This window comes from Crocodylus siamensis, chromosome 4 (assembly GCF_052110815.1).
Source record: "Crocodylus siamensis isolate JL-2025a chromosome 4, ASM5211081v1, whole genome shotgun sequence".
NCBI classification, from domain to species: Eukaryota; Metazoa; Chordata; order Crocodylia; family Crocodylidae; genus Crocodylus; species Crocodylus siamensis.
The window spans coordinates 166,141,928-166,167,163 of record NC_143398.1 but is presented as its reverse complement, the minus strand read 5'-3'; the positions used below and the strand labels follow the sequence as shown (position 1 = coordinate 166,167,163).

The 25,236-nt window shown below is 43.7% G+C and overlaps 1 long non-coding RNA gene across 1 annotated transcript in view; it reads right to left on the bottom strand.

Annotated features, from left to right (window-relative positions):
• The window catches only part of LOC149867128 (uncharacterized), a 63,420-nt gene that overhangs the window by 24,222 nt on the left and 13,962 nt on the right, over window positions 1–25,236 (bottom strand). Inside the window, exons 3-4 of the long non-coding RNA XR_016441612.1 lie at window positions 16,997–17,119; window positions 8,241–8,319 (exon numbers count right to left, since the gene is read on the bottom strand). This is a non-coding gene — a long non-coding RNA (uncharacterized LOC149867128). The remainder of the gene's footprint in view (window positions 1–8,240; window positions 8,320–16,996; window positions 17,120–25,236) is intronic.

Genomic DNA, 25,236 nt, shown 5'->3' with positions numbered 1-25,236 from the left:
CCCTTTATTTAGAACAATGTGGCTTCAGCTTTGGAGCCTGTAGGACTGGGCTGAAGCTTGGCTGCCCTGTTGCTCTATAGGTATGGTGACCATAATATTTGAAGGAAATCTTGAACAGGGTGAGGTGCACCCTCTTCTCCCCCCTGACCCATGGCTCCCAGAAATGGGACCAAGCAGGATAGTATACATGTGTGCGCATGTGCACGCGTGCACACACACACACACACACACACACAAACACCCCCATTGCTCCTTTCCTGTCCCACCCCGACTCTGCTGTGCAAGCAACTCTGCTTACAGCACAGCAGAGTGTGGACCAGGGAGCAGCCCATTGGCTGGGCTCCCTGGAGAAAATTGAAGCAAAAGTCCCAGATTGGCATGAACTCACCCACACATGGGTAACTGGTGCCACCTTAGTCAGGGAGGCATGTGCTCCCCCCAGTGACCAGTCAGCATCTGCGGGGGGGGGTCCCCCTGCAGCCAATCTCACTGACCAGGAAGCAGCCATGGCACTCCCAGAAGTGGCTGCCGTGCTCCAGGAAGTGGCCCCAGCACTTCATCTAGTGCTCCCACTCCCTGGCTGGCCCTCAAAGAGTGGGCATTGGTACTCCTGCCTGCCCCCCTGCCCATCACCTAGGTGGGGAGGACAGCCTGTTAGGGGTGCATCAGCACTCTCAGGGGGTGCAAGTGCACCCCTGTGCACCACGTACGCATTGCCACTGCACCCACACATGCCTGGCTCCTGAGTTGGGAGGCAGCATATGAAGGCACCTTTGTGCCAGTTGGATCTTTTGCTTCAATTTTCTCCAGCTGCCAGGATCCTGAGACATCCTCTGAAATCCAGGACTGTCCCAGCCAATCTGGTTCATATGGTCACTCTATCTATAGAGGTATAACAGACCAAATTATATGTTAATCTTCAGCTAGAAGTTTTCTAATTATTCATGCAGATCATGGACCATTGTTCATATGCAGGTAACATTTAGTAATTCATATGTACCCAAAGTTAAAGCTACACAGGGTCCAGTTTAGCTGATGGGGTTCTGCCATTGATTCTAACGGAAACAAGGACAGGCCTTCTGCAGGATAGTAAAACAAATGAAAGGGAATGGACGTCCTCCAGTGCTGGGCCACAGTCTTCTCAGGGTCTGTTGACATAGCCTTTCTCTGCCTTGTCTGCTCAATATTTACTCTTATTTCCATAGATTTCTCCTTGTACACTCTCTCTAAATCCCTTCCTTTCTCTAGACTATAATCTATTTCCCCTTCCCTACTAAATTCTTCTTTAGGCTCCACTCTCCCATTCCCTACTTCCACTTTAATATGATGCTTTCTACCCATTAAAATGAGTCACTCTATCACTTGTCCCATTTTAGAATATATTATGGAGCTTTCTCATTCCTACTTCATTTTGCCCATTAACAGCCTCTTACATTCTAAGCTGCACCTGAGCCTCTGTCCCAACCCTGACCAGCTGGTGAGCTGTGTGCATCACTCACAGATTCTGATCACACCATCAGTGTGCTCATCTTCACTTATCTACGATACAATAAAATGCCCAGCAAGCTTCTTTAGCATCATAGTCTTCTTTTCTCACCCCTATGTTCTTTTTCTTTTTAAATTCAGTACTACAAAAGGTAGGACTTGGATACTTCATTTCTTTTAAGCTTGGGAGGTCAGGTACTTGGCGAGCTTGATATATGTGTGTGTCCTGTATGTTATATTTAAATCCTGAAGAATCTCCCTTTCAAATGCTGCGTTCAAAAATATTCTAGATATTTATTTGCTAAAAAACCTTACAGATAAAAACATAATATAAGTGTCGTCATCTTCTGAAACATGGCTGAGCCATAACTTCCTCTACATTCATCTCATAAAGGTATTGATTCTGCCCCTTAACAAGGGTATATTTATATAAGCATTACCTAGTCAATTGCAGTCCATTTCAGTGGATGGAGTGGCCTAGTAATTGGGAGATGCTGCAGGGAAGGAAATGCTGAAGGAAAAAACCCACACAAAAGAAGAAATGGAATGGAGAAAAGAATGAGGAAGAATAGGGCCAGCACACAAGGCAGTGCTCCTAATGGTGAATTTTGTTTTCCAACTGAATAATGTTGAAAGCAGCAATAAGATATTGATCTCCTAATAAATAATAACAAAAAATGTAGTTATTACAGAAAGGTCAAATTCTAGCCTTGGCCTTTCTGCAAACCTCCTATTGGCACTGGGGGACATGAGAGAGAAATGCACTGAGAGTGACTGCCTGGTCCTGAATTTATATGCACTGAATCACTGACCATAACTAAAATGTATTTTTCCAAAGAATGTGCTTTGAAACTCTCCTAAACACCTCCATGATGGTCCTGAAGCAGTCACTGCTAGGCATTTCTCCTACACAGATTTCCCAGATGTTTACAGTAGCTGGATCTTTTCCTAGGGTACAAGATGAAGTTGTCTTCATTGACTCTTTCTGTGATTTAATTAAAATATTTCCAGTCAGCCAAGTGTTCCTAATTCTGAGTGTGTTGCACTAGCCAAAAAGAGGCTACCATCCAAAGCTTATCCCAACCCATAATCAGATTAGTCAGGTCTTTGGCCCTGCCAAAATATACTTGTGCAAGACCCTAATGGGGTTGGACACCAACCATTATCTTCTTTGTCCATACAGTCTGCTAGAATGGTGCTTGGTGCAAGTTAGAGCAATCCACAAGCTACTTTATTTTACACTCTAGACATGAAACTTCAGTAAGGCAAGATACTAAGAATTCTCACTCCCATGAGTGATCCCTAATCATAGAGGTAACCCTATTGAAGTCAATGGCTAAGTTCATATCATAGAATCAAAGGCCTGGAAGATCATCAAATCCAGTCCCCTGCCATGAGCGGAGGTTATTGGGCTCAAACAGGCTCAGCGAGGTGCTTATCCAGCCTCCTCTTGAACACCTCCAAGGATGGCAACTACACCACCTGTGCTGGGAGTGTGTTCCAGATTCTAGTTACCCTTACGGAAAAGAAGTTTTTCCTTATGTCCAGCCTAAATGTTTTCCTCAGTTAGCTTGTGCCCATTGGTTCTTGTCCTCTGAAGGGGTTCCTTCCTGAAGAGTTGCTCCCCTAGATCTTGGTGCTCACCCCTGATGTATCTGTAGGCTGCTATCAAGTCATCTCTCAGTCTTCTCTTAATCAGACTGAACAGACCCAGTTTTTAGAGTTTCTCCTCATAGGGCCTATCCTCCAGGCCCCTAATCAAATGGGTGACCTTTCTCTGTACCATTTCAAGCTTATCCACATCCTTCCTGAATTGTGGTGCCCAAAACTGGACACAGTATTCCAGCTGTGGCATCACCAACACTGAATAGAGAGGCAGGAGCACCTCCCTGGATTGATTGGCAACACATTGGCTGATGCACACCAGTTCTATTTGCCCTGCTGGCAACCTTATTGCCCTGTTGGCTCATGTTCATCTGGTCAATTGTTACCTCCTGGTCCTGATCAGATGCTGTGCCAGCCAGTGGACCACCACCCATTGTGTAGTTATGGTGAAGGTTCATCCTACCCGGATGTAGGACCCGGCACTTTTCCCTGTTGAACCTCATCTGATTCCATTCAGCCCGTAGGACCAATCTGTCAAGGTCATCCTGGATCCTTACCCTATCCTTTGTTGTCCCTGTGTTTTCCCACAGCTTGGTGTCATCTGCAAACTTAATCACTGCACTTTCCACCCCCTCATCCAAGTCATTGATAAAGATATTAAAGAGCACCGATCCCTCGGGGACACCAGTGGGGATAGACCTCCAGGATGAGGCCTTTCCATCTATTACACTCTCTGGGATTGGTCTAGGCCAGTACCCTCCAGTTTAACTGAGAGAATCTCATGAGAAACAGAATCAAAGGCTACACTGAAGTTTAAGTAAATGATGTCAATCTCATGTCCCTTGTCCAGCTGGTTAGTTACCTGGTCACAAAAGGAATTTCAGGTTTCTTAGGCACGACCTACCCTTGACAAAACTGTGCTAGTTGTTTCTTAATACCCCATCAGTTATGAGCTTGTAATTGATGGCCTCCTTAACATTTTTTTCCCCCAGGACTAAAGTCAGACTAACTGGTCTATAGTTTTCAGGGTTATCCCTCTTCCTTTTCTTAAAGACAAGTACCATGTTGGCCCTCTTCTAGTCATTCTGGACCAGTCCCAAGTTCCAAAACTCTTTGAAGGAATCAGTTTGAAGGAATGAGTTCTCATCCAAGTTTGATTGATTTGGCATTATAATAAGGACAGTATGAATAGGGAAAAAATCATTCATTATATTATGATAGACATGTACAGGGTTTGTACTAGGGGTGTGCAAAGCGGGCCCTATTCAATTTGGATTCGGCCCGAATTAGGGACGTTGATTCAATTCATTGATTCAGATCACTGTCCCTGATTCAGTTTATAGTTTCATAGTTAGTAGGGTCAGAAGAGACCTGAGCAGATTATCAAGTCTGACCCCCTGCCATGGCAGGAAAGAATGCTGGGGTCAAATGACCCCACCTAAGTGATTATCCAGCCTCAGCTGAATCTGAAGATTTGATGCCGATTTGGAGAATCAACGATTTTGACATAAACACAGCTTTAAAAGCTTTTTCTACATACTTTGAGGTAGCAGGTGTGGCTCAGGGCAGATGGAGCATCCCATAGGAGTGCAGGAGGGCTCTGCCTGGCTTGGCAATTGGCCTCAGGGGGACCCTGGATGCCCTCCCCAGACCCAGAAGGCACCAGTCACTGAGGTGGCGGGGGGGGGCTGTGCACTCCCTGCCGGACCTAGAAGCGGACTGGAAGTGCTTCTGGTCACTTCCAGGTCTGCTGCCAAGTGTGCTGGGGAGCGCCCCCATGCTTCTGTGGGACACTCCATGTGCCCCAGCATTGCAGCATTCATGAGCCACCTGCTACCTAGAAGTATGTAGAAAAAACATTTAAAGCTGTCTCTATGTCTGAATCTCTTTGATTTGATTTTGGGGGTTCTGATTTGATTTGGAGAGATTAAAGCGTCCATGATTCAATTCAGATTTGGAGATTCAGCCACCGAATTTGGCTGAATCTCCACCAAATCGAATCAGGGACTGAAGCTTTGCACAGCCCTAGTGTGTAAGTCCTGCCAGTGACCACTTTATAAGAAAATCACTGAAGACAGAGTGACTAGCATTCCCTGTCATCCCTAGTTGGCAGGTATTGAGGCAGCATGGTCTAATGGGTAGGTGCCTGAGTGTGGACTGCACTTTATTCCCATCTCTTCCTTACTTCATCTCTCTGTAAATAGTGCCCTTGGTGGCAGTTAGCACAGCAAGAGGAAATGTATAGCCCAGCCTAGACGGATGAGCAGAACATATACACAGGTAAGCAACAGGGGCCAGGGTAATGCTGAAAGTAGGGGGCCAGTGCACACATCCACAGGAGGCCTCAAATGCCTCTACACAAATGCTCATAGTATGGGAAACAAGCAAGAGAAACTTACCCTCCTGTTAGGTGATCACATCACAGACATAGTGGGGCTCACTGAAACGTGGTGGCACCCAACGCATGACTGGGCAGTGACTATCAAGGGCTATAGGCTGTACAGGAGGGATAGGACAGGGAGGAAAGGTGGGGGTGTGGTGTTCTACATTAAGGAGGAATACACATCCTCGTCAATTAGCAAAGTATCAGAGGAGGGGCACTCTGAAGTGCTCTGGGTTAGAATACAAGACAGTCAGGGGGAGAGAGATTTAATGGTGGGGGTCTACTACAGACCACCTAACAAAGGGGAAGAGCTAGACCAGGAATTCTTAAGTCAGCTCACAGAGGTAGTTAGGTCAAAGGACATGGTCATCATGGGTGACCTGAACTTTCCATACATCTGCTGGGAAGAGCAGTCAGCTAGGTCTGACTGCTCACGGAGGTTCCTAGTCAGAATGCAGGACCTCCATCTAACCCATGAGGTGCACAGCCCCAGCAGGGGAGACGTCTTGTTGGACCTGGTGCTGGCCATGGGTGACGACCTGGTGAGGGGGCTGTGGGTGCTTGACCACCTGGGTGACAGCGATCATTGCCTGCTGGAATTCACCATCCAGCGTAAGGTGGCAAAGGCCTACAGCAAGACAGCAGCCCTAGATTTCAGGAGGGCAGACTTCAGTAAGCTAAGGAGAATAGTTGGGAAAGCACTGAGGTCTTGGAGGGGAGGGGAGGGGAGCCAGGTGTCCAAGAAGAGTGGTCGCTCCTTAAGGAGATGATTCTCCAAGCCCAAAGGGAGGTAATCCCAACATGGATCAAAGGGGGCAGGAGGGCGCAAAAGCCCCCATGGCTCACCAAAAGCATCCAGGAATGTCTCCTAGCTAAAAGGGAGGTGCACGCCCAATGGAAGGGAGGGGCCATCACCAGGGAGGATTATACTGCGGTTGCTCATGGATGCAGGGGGGCAGTCAGGAAGGTCAAGGCAGAGATGGAACTGGGACTAGCTTCCTGGATCAAGGACAACAAGAAGTCCTTTTTTAAATACACAAGGGACAAAAAGAAGGTCCTGGGTAACGTGGGGCCCCTGCAGGAGAAGCTAGGAAATTTGGTAGTTACACCAGATGACAAAGCTAACATACTTAACGATTCCATAGTTTCATAGTTTCTAGGGTCAGAAGGGACCTGAGCAGATCATCGAGTCTGACCCCCTGCCATGGCAGGAAAGAGTACTGGGGTCAAACGACCCCAGCAAGGTGTACATCTAGCCTCCTCTTAAAGACCCCCAGGGTAGGAGCCAGCACCACTCCTCTTGGAAGTTGGTTCCAGATCCTAGCTGCCCTGACCGTGAAGTAGCGCCTCCTGATATCTAGCCTAAATCTACCCTCCAGCCAGTTGGCAACCCATTTGACTGTGTGGGTGTCGACACCACATTCCCCCAGTTTCTTAATGAGAACGGGATGAGAGACAGTGTCGAAGGCCTTCCAAAAGTCCAGGAAGACTATGTCCACTGCTACCCCTGCATCTAAGGATTTGGTGACCTGGTTGTAGAAGGCCACCAGGTTGGTCTGACAGGCAGTGTAGGGATGCAGTCAGGAAGGCCAACTGCACCTTGTCATGCATCCACAGATGCAGCTCAAGCTGGTCAGGCCGCAGCTGGAGTACTGCATCCAGTTCTGGGCGCCGCACTTCAAGAGGGATGTGAACAACATGGAGAGGGTCCAGAGGAGGGATGATGAGGGGGCAGCAGGGCAGGCCCTATGAGGAGAGGCTCAGGGACCTGAACCTGTTCAGCCTCCACAAGAGAAGGCTGTAGGGGGATCTAGTGGCCTGTTACAAACTAGTCAGAGGGGACCAGCAGGCACTGGGGGAGTCCCTGTTCCCCTGGGCTCTACCAGGAGTGACCAGGAATAATGGTCACAAGCTGGCAGAGGGTAGGTTTAGGCTAGATATTAGAAGGCGCTACTTCACTGTCAGGGCGGCTAGGGTCTGGAACCAGCTTCCAAGAGAAGTGGTGCTGGCTCCTACCCTGGGGGTCTTTAAGACAAGGCTAGACAATCACCTTGCCGGGGTCGTTTGACCCCAGTACTCTTTCCTGCCATGTCAGGGGGTCAGACTCGGTGATCTGCTCAGGTCCCTTCCGACCCTAGAAACTATGAAACTATATCTAAATGCTCTGTATGTTATTTTTACCCAGACATGGTTAACATGAGAAGCTTACCCTAAATTTTTGTCCAAACTAGTTTTCAAATTTCACTTTAGTCAGCATATTACATGCCAGTCTGTTTTTCAAGCCTTGGGCCTCACAAGCTGAGGCTCCTTTTCATACCCTTGATATTAAGAGGGCCTTAGCCTATTACTTTCACAGGACTAAATCGATTCATAAGCTTCAGTGCTTGTTTATAGCCATAGCTGAGTGATCTAAAGTCACAGCTATTTCTGCCCAGGGGCTGTCCAGCTGGACTTCAGACTGGGTCAAGTATTGTTATGTCAGACAAACTGTGATATAAGCCTGCTGTACCAGAGCTCAGGCTATATGCGTTGCTTCTGTATATTGTGTTTCCACTGGTGACTTGCAGAGCAGGAACACAGCTCAGTTCATGCTTTCACCAAGTATTGTGCTATTGTCATACATCAAGGAATGGAGCGGTATGCAAATTGGTGCTTGCCTAGGGGGTTCAAGGCCCATGTTCAGATTTGTGGGCACTACTTTGGAGTGGCCTACATGTGAGAATGTGTGTGTGAACAATTATTGAAAAGAGAAAGGGAAGTTACTTACTGGTAACTGGAGTTCTTTGAGATGTATTGTCAGCATACCACATTCTGAATCCCGTTCTCTGTGCCCTCTTCCTTATACTCTGCGGTTGAGGGGAAAATGAGGATCAGGATGTGTGTTCTGCTCTCCATTTTTTATTCTCTTGATGTGGGGAAGGGCTGGGAGCAGGGCTGGAGAACACACTACAGGTACTGTTAATACAAAAAAGCCTTTGGTAACAGGCTGCTGGTCTCTGCATCCCCACATATGAGAATGTGTGTCTGGACAATACATCTGGAAAAAAGAAACTGTGCTTACTGGTAAGAAACTTTCCCTACCCTGAGCTGGTGAGAGGATAAAAAAGATTATGAGATACCCAGATATTGATATGTTTTTAGTACTACAGTATCTACAATAGACATGCCCATAGAGAGTACCTTTAACGCGCTTTGTTTTGTTAACACACTTTTGTGGTAATTCTTCTCGGAGAACGGAGCACGGCAAGATCACTGTTTGAATTAGTGGTATTCGTGGGCATTCAAAGCTTATGCATGAGAATTCATACTTCTCCATGAGAAGCTTGGTATATTCATGTGGCATGAATGCATATGCTGGGGAAAAGTTAGGCCAGGTAGCTGCTATTTGAAATGTAGGTCTAGGTTTCACCTCCCTCTCAAAGAACTGCATTGACATGGTAGCCCCATGGGAGAGCAATTTAAAATGAGCATTTCTGTGACCTCAGATAGATCAGGACTTTTCAAGGGCTTTGAGCAGGGAATAAGCAAAGTAATGCCAAAATCATTGCAAGAATCTTGCTTTGCTCCCTCAGTCTTACCTCTGTGTTTGTGTGTTACAAACAGAGAACTACAGAATTCTAAGAAGTCGTTGTGGCTTTTCTCTTGACCTTTGAATAATGAGGACCTTTGTATCTTTCCCCCCCCTTTGTAATACCTCAATCTGTCCTTTCCCCCTGAGAGTTTCCTAATCTATGTATCGGTGGCAATCCTATAATCCTGTATAATTGTATTAGTCTCAATAGCAGATTAGCTCTAAGTGCCCCTACAGACAAGGAGCTGTCAGCTCTGCTATTGTTTTCCACTTAATGTGATTCCAGGCAGCAAAGAAGAAAAGCAGCTGAGAGCCCTCTGTCTCACATTACAGCCCACAGTTTCTAAACCAATTAAGGAAAAGGGATTTACAGTCAACTGGGTTAGGGGTTCTGTTTATATTATCCCATATTTCTTTTTATAATACCTTCCATTTTCTATCTGTCCTTGTAATCAACTATCATTTTCTCTGTCTTCTGAAACACCCATCTATCTCCTTACCTATCCATTTAGCAGTCCATCTCACTTGTATTATTTCAGCCATCTGTCTGGCTAATTTTACCAGGATGCTTTATTGCATATTTGTTTCCAAGACACATGGCATAGGAAGCATATTGTGTAACACTATTAAAACCAATGGCTGATCTCAGCTAACTTTCGAAATGACCTCACTAATGCAGGCACATTTTGTGCTGTGTGGTCAAGTAAATATTTCAGTCCTGTAAGCAAAAGCAACCTGCAGGAATGCTTATCAAAGAGCCAAGTGAGTTTTGAACAAGATGGTCAGTCACTCTTACACAGGGGAGCAATGCCCATAAAACTCTATAATCACATTTGGTGTAGGAGGAGAAATAAAACTTGGCAAATGGGATAAAACAGCATCAGTTCACAGGTAGGGACGTATATCTGGCCAGCTAATCTAGCAGATTGGAGTGGCTCTGATATTTGCTGACATTAAGTAGTACTTCCTTTCTGTGAGGAGTTGCACTGACTTCAGTGGGGTGTGTTGTAGAGTAAAGTACTGCTTCTTCTGAGAAAGGGGATCAGTATTCGGGATTGAGAGCTCAGAGATTATTTGTTTCTCAGCCTTTGAAAAATGCAACACATCCAGTACCCAGTAGTAACTTTGTCCATGCAAGGTAAAAAAAAAAAAATGTAGTTACCACAATCTACAGTGCCTGGAATGCCTTGGTTAATGCCCTGCTGGGGAAGCTGACTTGAATTCCTAATTCAAAATAAGTTCCCACTCTGAGACATTAATTCATTCAGGTGACCATGACTTTTATGTGTTTTTAACTGATGATGTTAGACCAGCAAATACCTTACTTTGTATTGTTTTTAAGGCAAAAATAGTTTGGGGGAGTGTTTTTACTTTGAATGGGAATTTTTCTATTGAATTCCATTTTTCAAATATTTCTCCCCCAATCAGTTCAATATTTAAACAGGTTTAAAATTTAAATCTCACTATACAAATCCACTTAGATTTTTAAATTACAGTAATACTTCACCAGGTTTCATTTTTAAGGCAAAGCAATATGTATAATTCATTCCATGAATCTTAGATAAGTTTGGTATTCAGATACTGTGCAATTTTCTGCTATGCAATGACTTTACAGTTGAGGTGAGCTCTTCCACTTCAGTCAGTAGCTTTATTACAAATGGTTTTAAAGAAATAAGAATGAAAAATGTGAAATGAAGCATGCTGGAGAATACAACTAAATGGCTCTTGTAGGAATCCTTTTTGTTCCTGTAGTGTTCTTGACACTTCCAGCCACGATAGTGCAAAATGCCACTCCCTACAGGAATATATTTTTGTGTAAAGGGTTCAGTTTATATCACTTCTAAACAATACCACTAGAAAATTAAGACAAGAAGAGCAGCATGATTGCAGGTATGAAGGGTTTATCTGAAGGAGGACAGATGAATTCAGTTAGGCCAGTTTTAGAAGCAACTATTCAGCTTCTGAATTTTTGGATACCCAACTGGAGACACTTTAGATAGCTCTGATTTTCAGAAGGTGTATATTAGTGATTTGTATTCTTTTCACAAAAAAAAGCAATATGAAGAAACAACATGGGCACTTTAGACTCCATAAGAACCATATTTATTCACTTTACACAAGCATGCAAAGCCTAACTACATATATACAGAATAGATACTCTGCCTGGTTTCTGCCCTATTCTGAAATATAGAACCACGTAAGCATCGATAAGAATCATAGAATTAATGACTGGGAAAGGACCTAGACAGATCACCGAGTCTGACCCCCTGCCATGGGCAGGAAGGAGCACTGGGGGTGGGAGGGGTCATAAGACCCCAGCCAGGTGCCTGTCCAGTCTTCTCTTGAAGACTTCCAGGGAAGGTGAGAGCACCACCTCTCTGGGAAGCCTGTTCCAGGCTTTGGCCACCCTTACAGTGAAGTAGTTCTTCCTAATAGCTAACCTAAACCTATTCCCCCTCAGCTTGTGGCCATTGTTCCTGGTGACTCCAAGGGGGGCCCTGGTGAACAGACTTTCCCCCAGTCCCTGCTGGTGGCTTCTGATAAGGTTGTAGGCAGCCACAAGATCCCCCCTCAGTCTCCTCTTGCAGAGACTGAAGAGATTCAGGTCCCTCAGCCTTTTTTCATAGGGCTGGCCACAGAGGCCCCCAACCATACGAGTAGCCTCCTCTGGACCCTCTCCAGGTTCTCCACGTCCCTCTTGAAGTGTGGTGCCCAGAACTGGACACAGGACTCCAGCTGCGGCCTGACCAGCGCCGCATATAGGGGGAGCAAGACCTCTCTGGACCTGTTAGTGATGCTCCTGTTGATGCATGACATGGTGCAGTTGGCTCTGCCTATTGCTTCATCGCATTGGCAACTCATATTCATCCTGGAGTCAATCCTGACTCCAAGATCCCTCTCTGCCTCTGTGCTGCCGAGAGGGTCAGCCCCTAACCTATAACCATAATGCTGGTTCCCTCTCCCCAGGTGCAGAACCCTGCACTTGTCCTTGTTGAACCGCATCCTGTTCAGATCCGCCCACTTCTCCAACCTATCCAGGTCTGCCTGGATGTGGTTCCTGCCTGCTGGTGTATTCACTTTACCCCACAGCTTGGTGTCATCAGCGAACTTGAACAGAGTGCTCTCCACACCCTCGTCTAAGTCGCTAATGAAGATGTTGAACAGCACCAGCCCAAAGACCGAGCCCTGGGGGACTCTGCCGCCCACACCCTCCCAGGTCGACATCCACCACCACCCTCTGGGTTTGCCACTAGAGCCAGTTTGCCGCCTATGTGACTGTGAATTGGTCAATGCCGCAGTCCCTCAGCTTGCCCACCAGAATTGGGTGGGACACTGTGTCGAAGGCCTTCTGGAAGTTCAAGAAAATGACATCAATTTCCTCCTTCACATCTAAGCTTTTTGTTACCTGGTCATAGAAAGAGACCAGGTTGGTCAGGAAGGATTGGCCTGGCATAAACCAGTGTTGGTTACCCCTCAACATCACTTCCCCTGCAGGGCTCTCACAAATGTGGCCCTTGATAATTTTTTCAAAGACCTTCCCCAGGATAGAAGTGAGGCTGACTGGCCTGTAGTTGCCAGGCTCTTCATTCCTCCCCTTCTTGAAAATAGAGACCACATTGGCCCTTTTCCAGTCCTCAGGGACTTGGCCGTGCTAATGGTTCTGCAATGACACCAGCCAATTCCCTCAGTACCTGCGGATGAAGGTCATCCGGGCCTGCCAACTTGGATACGTCTAAGCCCTCCAGGTAATCCTTAACTAGGTCTGAACGAGGGTTCATAGAATATTTACTATGTTTTTATACAGTATAGTAGGTGCTTAGTATCAAACTCTGGTAAATTGAGCAGGCAGATCATGGAAACACCCAAAATTAGCAATCACTTTAATTTTTAACCTGATTTCTTCATTTAGGCTGGGGATTTTTTTTGCCTATTTTCTAGGAGTGTTAGCTTTAATGTAGGTTTCCTCTGGCATATCCAGCCCTACTCAAAAACCTTGGCTTGGTGTATGCTAACAGATATATTGTTGTTAGCATTGGTGCAGTTATGCTGTTTCTGGAAAATAGGCACAAGATTTACTAGCATAGACACAGTGAGTTGTGAGTGTAGCTGCTAAAGCTTTCAGGCAGCAGCAATCTGGAAAAATTGATGTTTACAGAAAAATCCTGTACTGTTCATAATTTGAAGATGCTGCTGCCATGGTATATTTCTGTCAGCTTGCCCAGAATGAAATCTCTCTCTGATAACCACTGAGGGTAGGAGCTTCCAACTCATCATTGGAAAGCAAAATTAATCGATGACAGAAATACTCAGCTGGCAAAGAAGGGATGGATACTGGGAAGACTGCTAAAGGGATACTTATTCATCTACCCTAATGGTGACCTTCAGAGAAATGGGTTAGAAACCAGCCACCCCGCATGCTTACAGTCCAAGAAGAAGGCCTGCATTTTGACATGTCTGGTTTATATTCAAAGTATCAGGTTTTTGTGCTGGAAAGCTTGTTTAGAGAATTATGCTACTGGGACTCTAACAGCACAAAATGTAAGCAAACAGAAAGTGATGTTTTGTCCAGCAGCTTAGACAAAACCCACAAAGAATTTTGAAGACCGGGCTGGAGTTTTTTTCTTAGATGTAAAAAGAGCGCTTAGCACACTGATTCTTAACCAGGGTGCTGCAGTACTGTGTGGTGCTTGAGATCCTTTCATGAGTACCACAGGGTACTGAATAATGTTAGCACTGTTAGGGGTGCAAACATAATTCACAAGAGAAACCCAGAGATTTCAAATATGAAACTGTAATGTTAACATCTTCCTGACCAGCTGTGGTCCTTCTAAGTTTCTTGCAACAAAAGAATTGCTCTATTATTTTTCTTTAGCATCAAGGACAATAAAAAGTCCTTTTTCAAATATGTGGGGAGCTGGAGGAAAAGCAAGGGCAACATTGGACCCCCGCTGAACCAGATGGGGCAACTGACAACTGATGCCCAGGAAAAAGCCAACCTATTAAATGGGTACTTTGCGTCAGTCTTTCATCAGTCCCATGGGACGCCCATGCCCGCTACAGGACAGGGAGGTCCACGTGAGGGAGATTCCCTGCCCTCCATTAAGGCTGACCTCATGAAGGAACACCTTGAGAAGTTGCATACCTTCAAGTCAGCCGGCCCTGACAATCTACACCCCAGGGTACTCAAGGAACAGGCAAACATCATAGCCCAGCCTCTGGCACAGATCTTTGAAATCTCCTGGTGCTCTGGTGTAGTGCCTGAAGACTGGAAGAAAGCCAATGTGGTGCCAATCTTCAAGAAAGGGAGGAAAGTGGATTCGGCTAACTATAGGCCAATCAGCCTGACTTCTATCCTGGGGCAGATCTTAGAAAAGTTTATTGAAGAGGCCATCCTTAATGGATTGGCCAATGCCAACATCCTAAGGGATAGCCAGCACGAGTTTGTTGCGGGTATGTCTTGCTTGACTGATCTCATTTCCTTCTATGACCAGGTGGCCTATCATCTGAACAAGGGAGAAGAGATTGATGTTATATATCTTGACTTCAAAAAAGCCTTCGATCTGGTATCCCATGATCATCTCTTGGCGAAACTGGCCAATTGTGGCCTTGGGTTCACCATGATCCACTGGCTGAAAAATTGGCTCCGTGGTCAGACCCAGAGGGTAGTAATAGATGGAAGTCACTCATCATGGTGCCCTGTGACCAGTGGGGTCCCCCAAGGCTCTGTCCTTGGACCCATATTGTTCAACATCTTCATTAATGATGTGGACATTGGAGTTGGAAGCGGACTGGCCAAGTTCTCCAATGACACCACTTTGGGGCAAAGCATCCACACCAGAAGATAGGTGGGTGATCCAGGCTGACCTGGACAGGCTCAGCAAATGGGCGGACAAGACCCTGACGGTGTTTAACACCAAAAAATGCAAGGTTCTCCACCTTGGGAAGTAAAACCTGCAGCATCCTTATAGGCTCAGCAGTGCTATGCTGGCTAGCACTATGGAAGAAAGAGACTTGGGGGTCATCATTGACCACAAGATGAACATGAGCCTGCAGTGCAATGCTGCGGCTACTAAAGCAACCAAAACATTGACTTGCATCCATAGATGCTTCTCAAGCAAATCCCAGGACGTCATTCTCCTGCTGTACTCAGCCTTGGTGAGGCCGCAGCTGGAGTACTGCGTCCAGTTTTGGGCTCCAAAATTCAAAAAGGATGTGGAGAAGCTTGAGAGAGTGCAGAGAAGAGCCACGTGCATGATCAGAAGTCAGGAAAACAGACCTTATGACAACAGGCTGAGAGCCATGGGGCTCTTTAGCCTGGAAAAGCGCAGGCTCAGGGGTGATCTGATGGCCACCTGTAAGTTTATCAGGGGTGACCACCAGGATCTGGGGGAACGCTTGTTCACAGAGTGCCCCAAGGGATGACGAGGTCAAACGGTCATAAACTACTACAAGACCGTTTCAGGCTGGACATAAGGAAGAATTTCTTTACTGTCCGAGTCCCCAAGGTCTGGAACAGTCTGCCAGCGGTGGTGGTTCAAGCACCTACATTGAACACCTTCAAGAGCAAACTGGATGCTTATCTTGTTGGGATCCTATGACCTCAGCTGACTTCCTGCCCTTTGGGCAGGGGGCTGGACTCGATGATCTTCCGAGGTCCCTTTCACCCCTAATGTCTATGAAATCTATGAAATTCAGTAAAAAAATTTTGAAAACTAAAAGCTGGCATTTTCTGAGGGGTGCCTTGAGTCTGAAAAGGTTGAGAACCACTGGCTGAGAGGGTTGTATGCATTATTCTAATTGATTTTCACCATAGGATTATAAGGATGTCAAATACGGTCTTTGGTTTGTTCGGGATTTTTTTTTTAGGCAGAACTTGGTGTATGTTGGGGCATGCTTATGTATAACTGCATTTGCCTGGGAACCTTAACTGGCTTGCTTCTTCCAAAATGTTACTCTGGCACTAAAGTGAAAGTTAAAAAAAACAAACAAAATGCCAACAGTTTCACATAGGTTAACTACAAATCCTGTCCTCTACTACATGCCAAGTGTCTTGATTCTCCTATGATGTCATACTTTCAGTAACTCTGCAGTCATCGTGTGTTTTTTTCAGGATATACACAAACTGGGGGGAGAGAAGGGAGAAGGGTTCACCTTAAAAAAACACATTTTTCCTCATCTACGTGTCACAAAAAAATACAAAATCAATTATTCTCTCTCCATGTGAGTTTGTGTTGGGTCTGTTTGTCTTAAAATTTATTAACTCAAATTCTACAAACACTTGTGAGAAAAAGCTCTTTGTTAAATGGTCTGTTAGTTTGATCCTGTCAACTGGTGGCTGAATGTCCCCATACTAGTTCTCTAGTTTTCCAAGGAATTTCCTTTCTTCCCACAAAGACCAGTGTTCCTTTCTATTACAAAAAATCCCTGGATAGTTTTTAAAAACAAGAAGACAACCTTTCAAAACTTCTCTATACATCCAAATGGATCCAAAAAAGAATAGACACCATTGCTCTCAGTTCCCTCTTCCATGTCAGCTCCAGAAACACCTTAAGAAACCAAATCTGTTAAATCAGCTGTGATTGGCACAACAGTGATTTTTATCAAAACATTTTTGGTCAGTGAAGAGATATTTTCTGGAAAGTCTGATCCTGTGGTGAGGTCCATGTTATGAAGTTAAGAAAATTATTGATGAATGCAAAAAACAAGCTTTTTTATATTCAAAATACCCCAAAATAATATGAAGATTTCACATAATATGCTGAGTAATATTTCAAATGTACCACTGCCTACTTTCAGTTGTGCTCTCATTTTTGTTAACCTGAAAGCAATGTTCTTCAAGATTGCATTTAAACTTTTTGAACACATAAATTAAATTTTATATCTTGGATCTAATAGTTACCATAAAATGCAGAAGTGATAAAAACAGGCACCCATAAAAGTGGAAGTTTTACCTTGATTGTGATGAAGTTATGGTTCTTCTTTATGACATATCTTTTCTAGGTTGTAAAGTCCATACATTATATGGCGTATGAAAGCACAGTGGACAGCACACAGCAGCAATGGAGCACATACCACTAGAAAAAAATTGTGAGTAAATGATTTTCCATTAGCTAGTGAATGCTGCAAATATTCACCTTGTATACACATCTTGGTAGATATTTAAAGGGACAATGTCAAGTAGTTTAAAGTACTTCAAACATTTTTTTTAAGATTGAGGGAATATATTTTAAGATTGAGGGAATGAAATAGGATAAAAAGGGTCATAGGGAATCAAATTTCACTTTGAACAGGAATATTTTCATCATTTGCTTTTATTTTCAGAGAAAATGTTTCCCCTTAAATTTGAAAACATCCCCCCAAACCTTAGAAACCCAAATACATAACGCCCTTTCTCCTCCTTCATAGAAGGTGGTCTCAGCTTTTTCTGTGTTATCATTTCTTCTGGTCTTGGGACAGGCTTCTGGGGATTCATAGTCACACCTTCATTCTGTAGGGCTTCCCCACGAAAGAAAACGCTTTGGTCATAACAGTCCCCATGATAAAGAGTCTAGGGATTGGAGGCAGAACTTCTGAGAATACAAAGCTCCTGAATGTATCTGGCCTCTTGCCTGAATCCCTCTTGCACTGACAAGTTACTAATCTATGATTGCTATAATAGCTGTCTTCAATATTTTGCATACTACACAAGAAAGCAAAAGTGAACATTGATCATTGAACAGTGAAACATGGAGTCAGGAATGCTACCAGAAATCTATGCACAACTGGACAAACAAGCTGAGGTACCTAAGGCTGCTCATTATGCATTAGCTTACCCATTATTCTGTCCTAGAGTTTTGATGATGCTCACAATTGCTGTCAGGTGGTGTACTGGGAAGAGGGGAAGTCTTGTGTTCTATTTAGTTAGGGACAGATATTCAAAAAGCCTGAGCCTGAATTGATTCAACCTTTGCAGGTTACTCTAATCTGGCTGGGCTGAACCAGTTTGTAACCAGACAGCCATTCTTTCTGGACTGAGGTAATTCAGGCACATGTCTGCAGTCGCTCAGGCTAGAGCAGCCCTCCCTTCCCTTTGTCAATTCTGAGCTGGGGGGTGGGGGGAGTGTTGCCAGGCCCCAGCAGGACGTTCTGATTAGAGAGGTCTGCTTGCATGGTCCCATGCTTTTCTTCACTAGCTGCTCAAGGAGCGGGAGTGTTGTCAGACCCCAGCCCTCTGCTAGCGTTCTGAGGCATGGCACAGTGTGCACTGCATGCAGCTGTTGATGATATGGAGCTTTTCAGTCTCCCTCCCTGCTTCTTTATACTGTCTGCAGCAAACTGACAGGCAAGAAAGCCAGCAGGGGGCTCACAACAGTGTTTACCACCCCATCAGTCCATTAGTTCAAACTCTTCTTAAGCAGCTTACCAGCTAACTTGTTGATTAGCTCAAAAAAAGTCCTAAGTGGTCACTGTTCTGTCTGCCTGTCCCAATGAAATTGAATAGGCACACATACAGATACCTCTCGGCATTAGCTAGCGCACCATATGCCTAGGGTCCGTAGGGCTGTTGTTTGTGCTGTGGGAGATGGGAGGAAGGGACAGGGGGATTTTTGCTTGAGCAGCAAGCAGAGGGGTAGGGCAGGAGAAAGCCAGGGAGACCCTGCTGTGCCTGGAGTCTCTGCCAGAGCTCCAGTGAGGGAGCGGGGGGAGGAGGGGAAGCTCTACTGTGGAGCAGAGAGTCCTGTCCAGCTCAGAGAGCATGCTAGGATGCTGGGGTAGTTTGGTTTATTTTAAACCAGCAAGGGGTCTGGGACAGACATTGCATAAACCACTTTGACCCAAATCAGTTAAGTTTGATACTACATTCAACCAGGTTTATCTCAAACTGGTTTCAGCCATTGTCAAACTGGTTATGTGCACTGAATGTCTGTTCTGCTACAAGTTTAAACCAGTTTCTGATCACTTAAACTGGTTTATGTGTAATGTCTACCCCTAGTCTGTATGCTTATTATAACGAAGAAAACTCTTATCTCCTAGCTTTTAAGGCTGCAAAGCTAACCTCCCTAGTCACATCTACCACCATAAAGTTTCATACAGGTGTCCCTTTCTGTTTCTTCTAATGGAGTAACTTTCCTTCACATTTCTGCTGGCCCTTCTGGCTGTTGGGATAATTTAAATACAACAAGGGATACTGCCAGCATTGGCCAGAGCAGCTCCTCATATTTCTGGTCCCCATCCAGCTCATGAAATAGCCATTCCCTTCACTATCTATCTTGCTACTTGCTTTTGTGGTGCAAAAAGCTGCTCCATATTGCATTAGGATGTCTGGATGGGTGAGTACCAAGCATTCATTCCAGCTCACCATAGAGTGATCTGCTATTGTCCATGGCCTTGGCCTTAAGGCACTTTCTTTTTCTGGTGTTACTTACTGGTACCAGTGATGCTCATCTTAGCTGGTTACAAGGACATCCAGTCATAAATAGAAACATTTGGTAGGACTGAATTTAGCAGGCCCTGGATCTCTTCATCTCTCCCAGTGGTCACCAGGCTTGCACACTGACCTTGCATTATCTGCCAGCATGCTAATGATAAGATCTCCAGGCACAGGTAGATGCCAACAGAATGCAGAATTCAGTCACTGCTTATAACTGGGAAAACAGTTCACAAGTGAGCTCCATGGAGTGTGCCATGCTGTTTTCACAGGTAAGTGGCTTTGATAAACTTGGCCAGCCATGCAGTGGAATGCAGAAAGCGGACTAGAGAGGTAATCTAATCAGTAAGTGATGTCCTATGGGATATGGGGGATGGACTATAAGTAGAAAGCTTTGCTCTTCAGAGAAGTCAGTCTAACATCTTTCATGAGTCTTCAGCTCTCTTACACCCCTTTTGGGTTGCTTTGTTTTGAGGTTTTGTATGTGTTGGGGTTTATTTTGCCTTAAAGAAATAAAACTAACCATACAAATCTCTTACATAAACTCTGTCAATAGAAAAGAGAGTTTTTCATTTATTGATTTCCTGAGGATTTAGATGGATGCCTCTGTTTTAGTACTGTTGTAAATTCTTCACAAATTGATGAGAGAATAGACCAATAAAAGTACTAAAGCAATTGCAACCTACATAAAACAGAATGTGCAGTACATAAGTAAAAGAAGAAAACCTGTAATGAGCAGTGTGATATCACAGATACTGCTGATGTTGAACAGGGCTTTACGTATTGCGATTTCTGAGCAGTGGGTAAGCTATTTTACGCTATCAATGTATTTTATGATTTTAGCCTAATTTTGTTTTCAAAATGCCCTTGAATATAGTTAGAGTTTTATAAATGTACTTGAAATTATTTAATTAATGGCTTATCAAAGTCCATCAGCCCATGAATTTCTCAGTGTTTGCTCCTGCTCTCTGCTTTGAATATTCTGTATTTAAATTTGCTATTCATGATGTGAGGCATTGCCTGAGTCATAAAGTACTTTTTCCTAAATGTTGAATGGATGACTTCCAAGTCCATTTATATTATATGTTCACATGAATATTAGATGTATTTGCATGAGTATTTCCTCTCTGCCATGCAAAAAGCTAATTCATGCAAATGTTTGCAGAAAGTGGCTGAAAGGATCGATAAACCACCATCAAAAAATCACTTTTATTTGAACAAATTTTTTTTCAGTGTTTGTCCAATCTTAGAACTTAGCCTAAAACACTAAGGAGGGGGAAACAGGAGAACCTCTGATGATTTTGCACTCTTTTCCAAAAATATAATGCTCATAACATTATAATTAATGTAAAGCGATCGCCATGGGTGAATTTAGGATGATATTCCATACATTTTTCTCAACATGTTTTTCTCCAGTTCAAGAGAAACTAAAAGGTTTACTAATATGTTAGGGGACCAGCATTGTTTAGTTTAAAAACAAAGCAAAAACAATGTAACTGTTGGAATGTGGACTACTTTACAAGATTATATATATGTTTAACCCCCCGCCCCCACACACACACACACACTAGGCCAAAAGAACCAAAATAGTCAAAGATATTGTGCCATTCGTCCTGTAGTCATTATAGTTAAATGTATGTCTCTTATTTAGATTTGTAAAACAAAATTTAGCTCTCTTGACTATCTTGGCAGTGGATCCAATATAAGAAATTTCTACACCTTGAATTAATATCACCTCACTTTATTTAAGGTTTTTAGCTACAGCTAAAAACAGTTCATAGGGCTATGAAATAGAAAAGAAGCCAGGAATGGCTAAGAGACAGCAAAATAGCAGGCAGTAAACTAGCAGAAGAACAGATTGTGTGAATAGTGGAAAATCAAGAACATTATAAGAATAGAGGGTCACTAACACCTTTGGAGTGGAGAGAGATTAGCAGGAATCAGAGAGATGCTAATGAGCCACAAAGTGAAATGATTCAGCACTACCTGAATAGCAATAGTGTTCTTCCTCCCAGGCTAGGGACAGATATTCAAAAAGCCTGAGCCTGAATTGATTCAATCTTTGCAAGTTAGTCCAACCTTTCTAGGCTGAATCAGTTTGTAACCACACAGAGATCCCCTCTGGGCTGAGGAAATGGCAGCACATACCTGCAGTGGCTCAGGCTAGAAGCCAGGGGGATGCTAGAGCAGCCCTCCCTTCTGTTCCACCGTGCTGAGCTGAAGCAGGGCATGGCCAGGCCCTGGCAGTATGCTCTGATTAGGGGAGTGGGTTCCGTCCCATCTTGATAACACAGCATTGATCAGCTCTGTTATCAGCATTTAGTACACCATCAGAAAACAAAGTCTCTCTCATTAGTTCAAGCTCTTATTAAACAACTTTTTCCAAGGAAGGGAACATTCCAAGGAGGGATATTAGCTGTTGTTTGGCTCCAAAAAGCCCTAAGTGGACACTGTCCTGTCTGCCTTTGTCCTGTCTGCCTTATACAGACACCTCTCAGCATTAGCTAGCATACCACATGCTAGCTACAGTCCGTGCTGTCTTCAGCAGTGAGCAGAAGTGGGGGGGGAGGGGCAGGGGAAGCCAGGTAGATGCTGCTGTGCCTGCTGTCTCTGCCAGAGCTCCAGTGAGGAAGCAGAGGGGAGGGGAGAGGAGGGGCCAGCCCAGAGAGCATGGCAGGCTGCTGGGGGACTCTTATTTAACTTAAACCAGGAAGGGGTCTAGGGCAGACATTGCACAAACCTGTTTGATCCAAATCAGTTAAGTCTGATACTGCATTCAACCAGGTTTATCTCAAACCAGTTTCAGCCTTTTCAAACTGGTTTATGTGCACTGAACATCTGTTCTGTTACAGGTTTAAACCAGGTTCTGATCACTTAAATTGGTTTATGTGCAATGTCTGTCCCTAGCCTCAAAGTTCAGGTGAAACAGGAATCAAAGTGAGGTGCAACTGCACCACATCACGCCCCTCCCGGATCTGTCTAAGGCCTGTACTTGGAGGAAAGCATGCAACTTTCTGATAAGATTGTTTTCTACCAATAGCAATATATTGTGCCACATTGTCATGATCTGTATTTGAAAAGAGTCATAAGAGTCATGTGACTCTGTGGGGGCTGCATTTTATACAGCAACCGGAAAATGCTAAAGTTATCCCCAGAAAGACAAAAAAATTCTTCACCAGCTCTGTAACAATTATGTTCTCTTAAATGTAGCTCCCGGTATGTAGGTATATTGTTTTTTATGCCCGCTTCCTTTCCAAAACTCTCTTTTTCCTCCTTTTCAAAATTAAAAGCATATGAATTCAAACTGTATCTCAGAGAAGCGGCCAAAAATCAGGCCGTAATCTTGTTCCTATGGTAGAGCTCTATTACTACTGTTGTTTGAATTTAGGAGATTAAAATCTCAATGAGTGGCTTTGCATTTTTTTACTTCAAACAACCCTTTTAAAAACTAGCACAATTCCTCAAATTCCAAAGCAAGGCAAGGTCCTGTGTCCTTCCTCTATTTTAAGTCTCCTCTTTAAAGTCCTGGAGACATTGTGGGGTGTGGTTTCTTATTTTACTGGTTACTTTATAACAAGAAAAGGGGTTATGTTGCTGGAGTTAAATATCACTTAAAAACTTCAAAGCTGCTCCTTTGAGAGGGGGATTTTTGACTTTGCATTTGGGTGGAGGACACACATGGAAAGGGTTACCATGAGAAATGGCCCTTCCCAGCTGCTGCCTGTCTTAAATTACTGTAGCAGCAGCAGCTACAATCACTTGCTTATGCCAAACACTGCTTTTTTGGCATATTTAAGCCTGCTCAGTTCCTTGCAGGAATTCCCACAAGGGTGGAAGGGATTACCAGCTTGTTGAGGCCTTAAAAAAATTAGAATGACTCTGGCAATTTCTGAAACTTAAGCCAGGACTGCAAAAAGGAATCTTACAAAGCTAACCACTACATTAAATATGAAAGAACTATTGCCTGCGCTTGTTTGCGTGGTTGCCTCTACAACTTAACACTTTGAGAAAGTCTGCTGTCTTTTTTGAAAAGAGAGGCAGTTTGTATTCATGAATTCTTTCTCCTGTATAGGATGCTCAGTTGGACTAAAGAATGTGTAGCTGTTGTTCAATGCTGTTTGTGACCAAGTGATAATTTCAGGATTTTATAAAATGATATAATTGCTGGATTTTTATATCCCTTAACTTACCTGTCACCTGAAAGGTTAATAATAGTAAGGGGAAAAAACCTGCTCAATCTACGCATTTAGCAATGAAAGTGTGTTTTAATTATATTCAGCTACCACACAAAAGGGTTAGTCAGTCAGACTTAATAAGACATAATGACTTCCCGCCCCACAGAGCACTCAGCCTGCCATGCATCTTTAACTCCAAGGCAGAATTGTATGTTGGAGAGAGGGAGGAAAGGAGGCATCAAAAATGGCACTAAGAATTATTGTAAACAGCCCTGAGTATCTTAGATAATTTTCAGACCAAGGAATACAGCCATAGCCATTTAACAGAGCCTAGAAAAGCTTCTGAAAAAAAGGCATTTCTCACCCTAAACTGTCAACAGTATCCCTGCTAAAATAATAGTGATTGTATTAGATCTTATGATACCTAAATCTGCCTTCTGATTCATTTTTGTGTGGACTGATGTAGAATTATTCTGTGAATGGCAGTTCCCATATTTCAGCTGATTCAGTCAGGCAGCATCCTGTTTTGCTTCTTTTTCCTTCTAAATCTCTAAAGGAAGCAGCAGGAATTACGATCAGAAGGTACAGTGCAGGAATTACTGGAGGAGGCTCTTTGACCATTGGACTATAAAAGGTCAAACTATGCCTCTTCTGGCCTTAAAATCTATTAAAGTCGTTGTAGATGTAGTAAAATAAAATTAAAATCTTAAAATAGTTTCTCTCTTTTTTTTGCTAAGTAAAGCCTTTCTCAATGATAGTAAATGACTTCTGAAAAGATCAAAAGAATTATTTTAAAATATCTTGCTTACTCACAACATTCATTATGATAATGTTCCATCATACTTAGCCAAGCTGCTCTCCCTTTGATCTGCTTCTGTGGCCTTTTGTCTGTTTCTGCAGTTAATCTACATTTTGTTGGTGTCAGAGGGCTGGGGAGTTTTTTGGGGTTTTTTAAAGTTGTATGCCTCTGTTTTGCTTTATGTAGTAGTAGCCCTTTTGAATTACAAAATCCACCCTTAAGACTGATTTTTAAATCAAGATTTAAAAACATGCCTTCTTTTATGAAAAAAGAAAGAGCACTTGATTAATTATTGATTAGTAGATTCATTCCTTTTCCTTATTTACCACCATTATTCATTGAAAATTATTTCCTGTAATACAGTACTTTATTCCACTGTTTGAGTTGGGATTTATTTGTATATCCAAGAGGTTTTGGCTTATTTTGATAGGGAGTGTTGTGGTAATTTGTTCTTGTCAAACAGTTTAGGTCGTGTTATATGACACATTACAAATGAGTCGCATTCGACAAAAGCTCCTTTCTTTAATATCTTCAAATTAGAGCTTCTCAGTGTCAGATCTCTTTTCTTCTAATTTATTTTTAGTGGATTTTAGTGCTCATGAATGACAGCCAGATTGACAGCCCTAGAAATTCCTGCCTACTATGAGAAGAGGACCTTGATATATTAGGCGTTGCTGAAACACAGTGGAATGACAAAAATCAATAGGGTATTGCAATTCGTGGCTATAAACTATACCCCACGGACAGTTTAGGTCATAGAGGTGACAGAGTAGTACTACACCTAAAATATTCCATGTAATCTAATAAGGT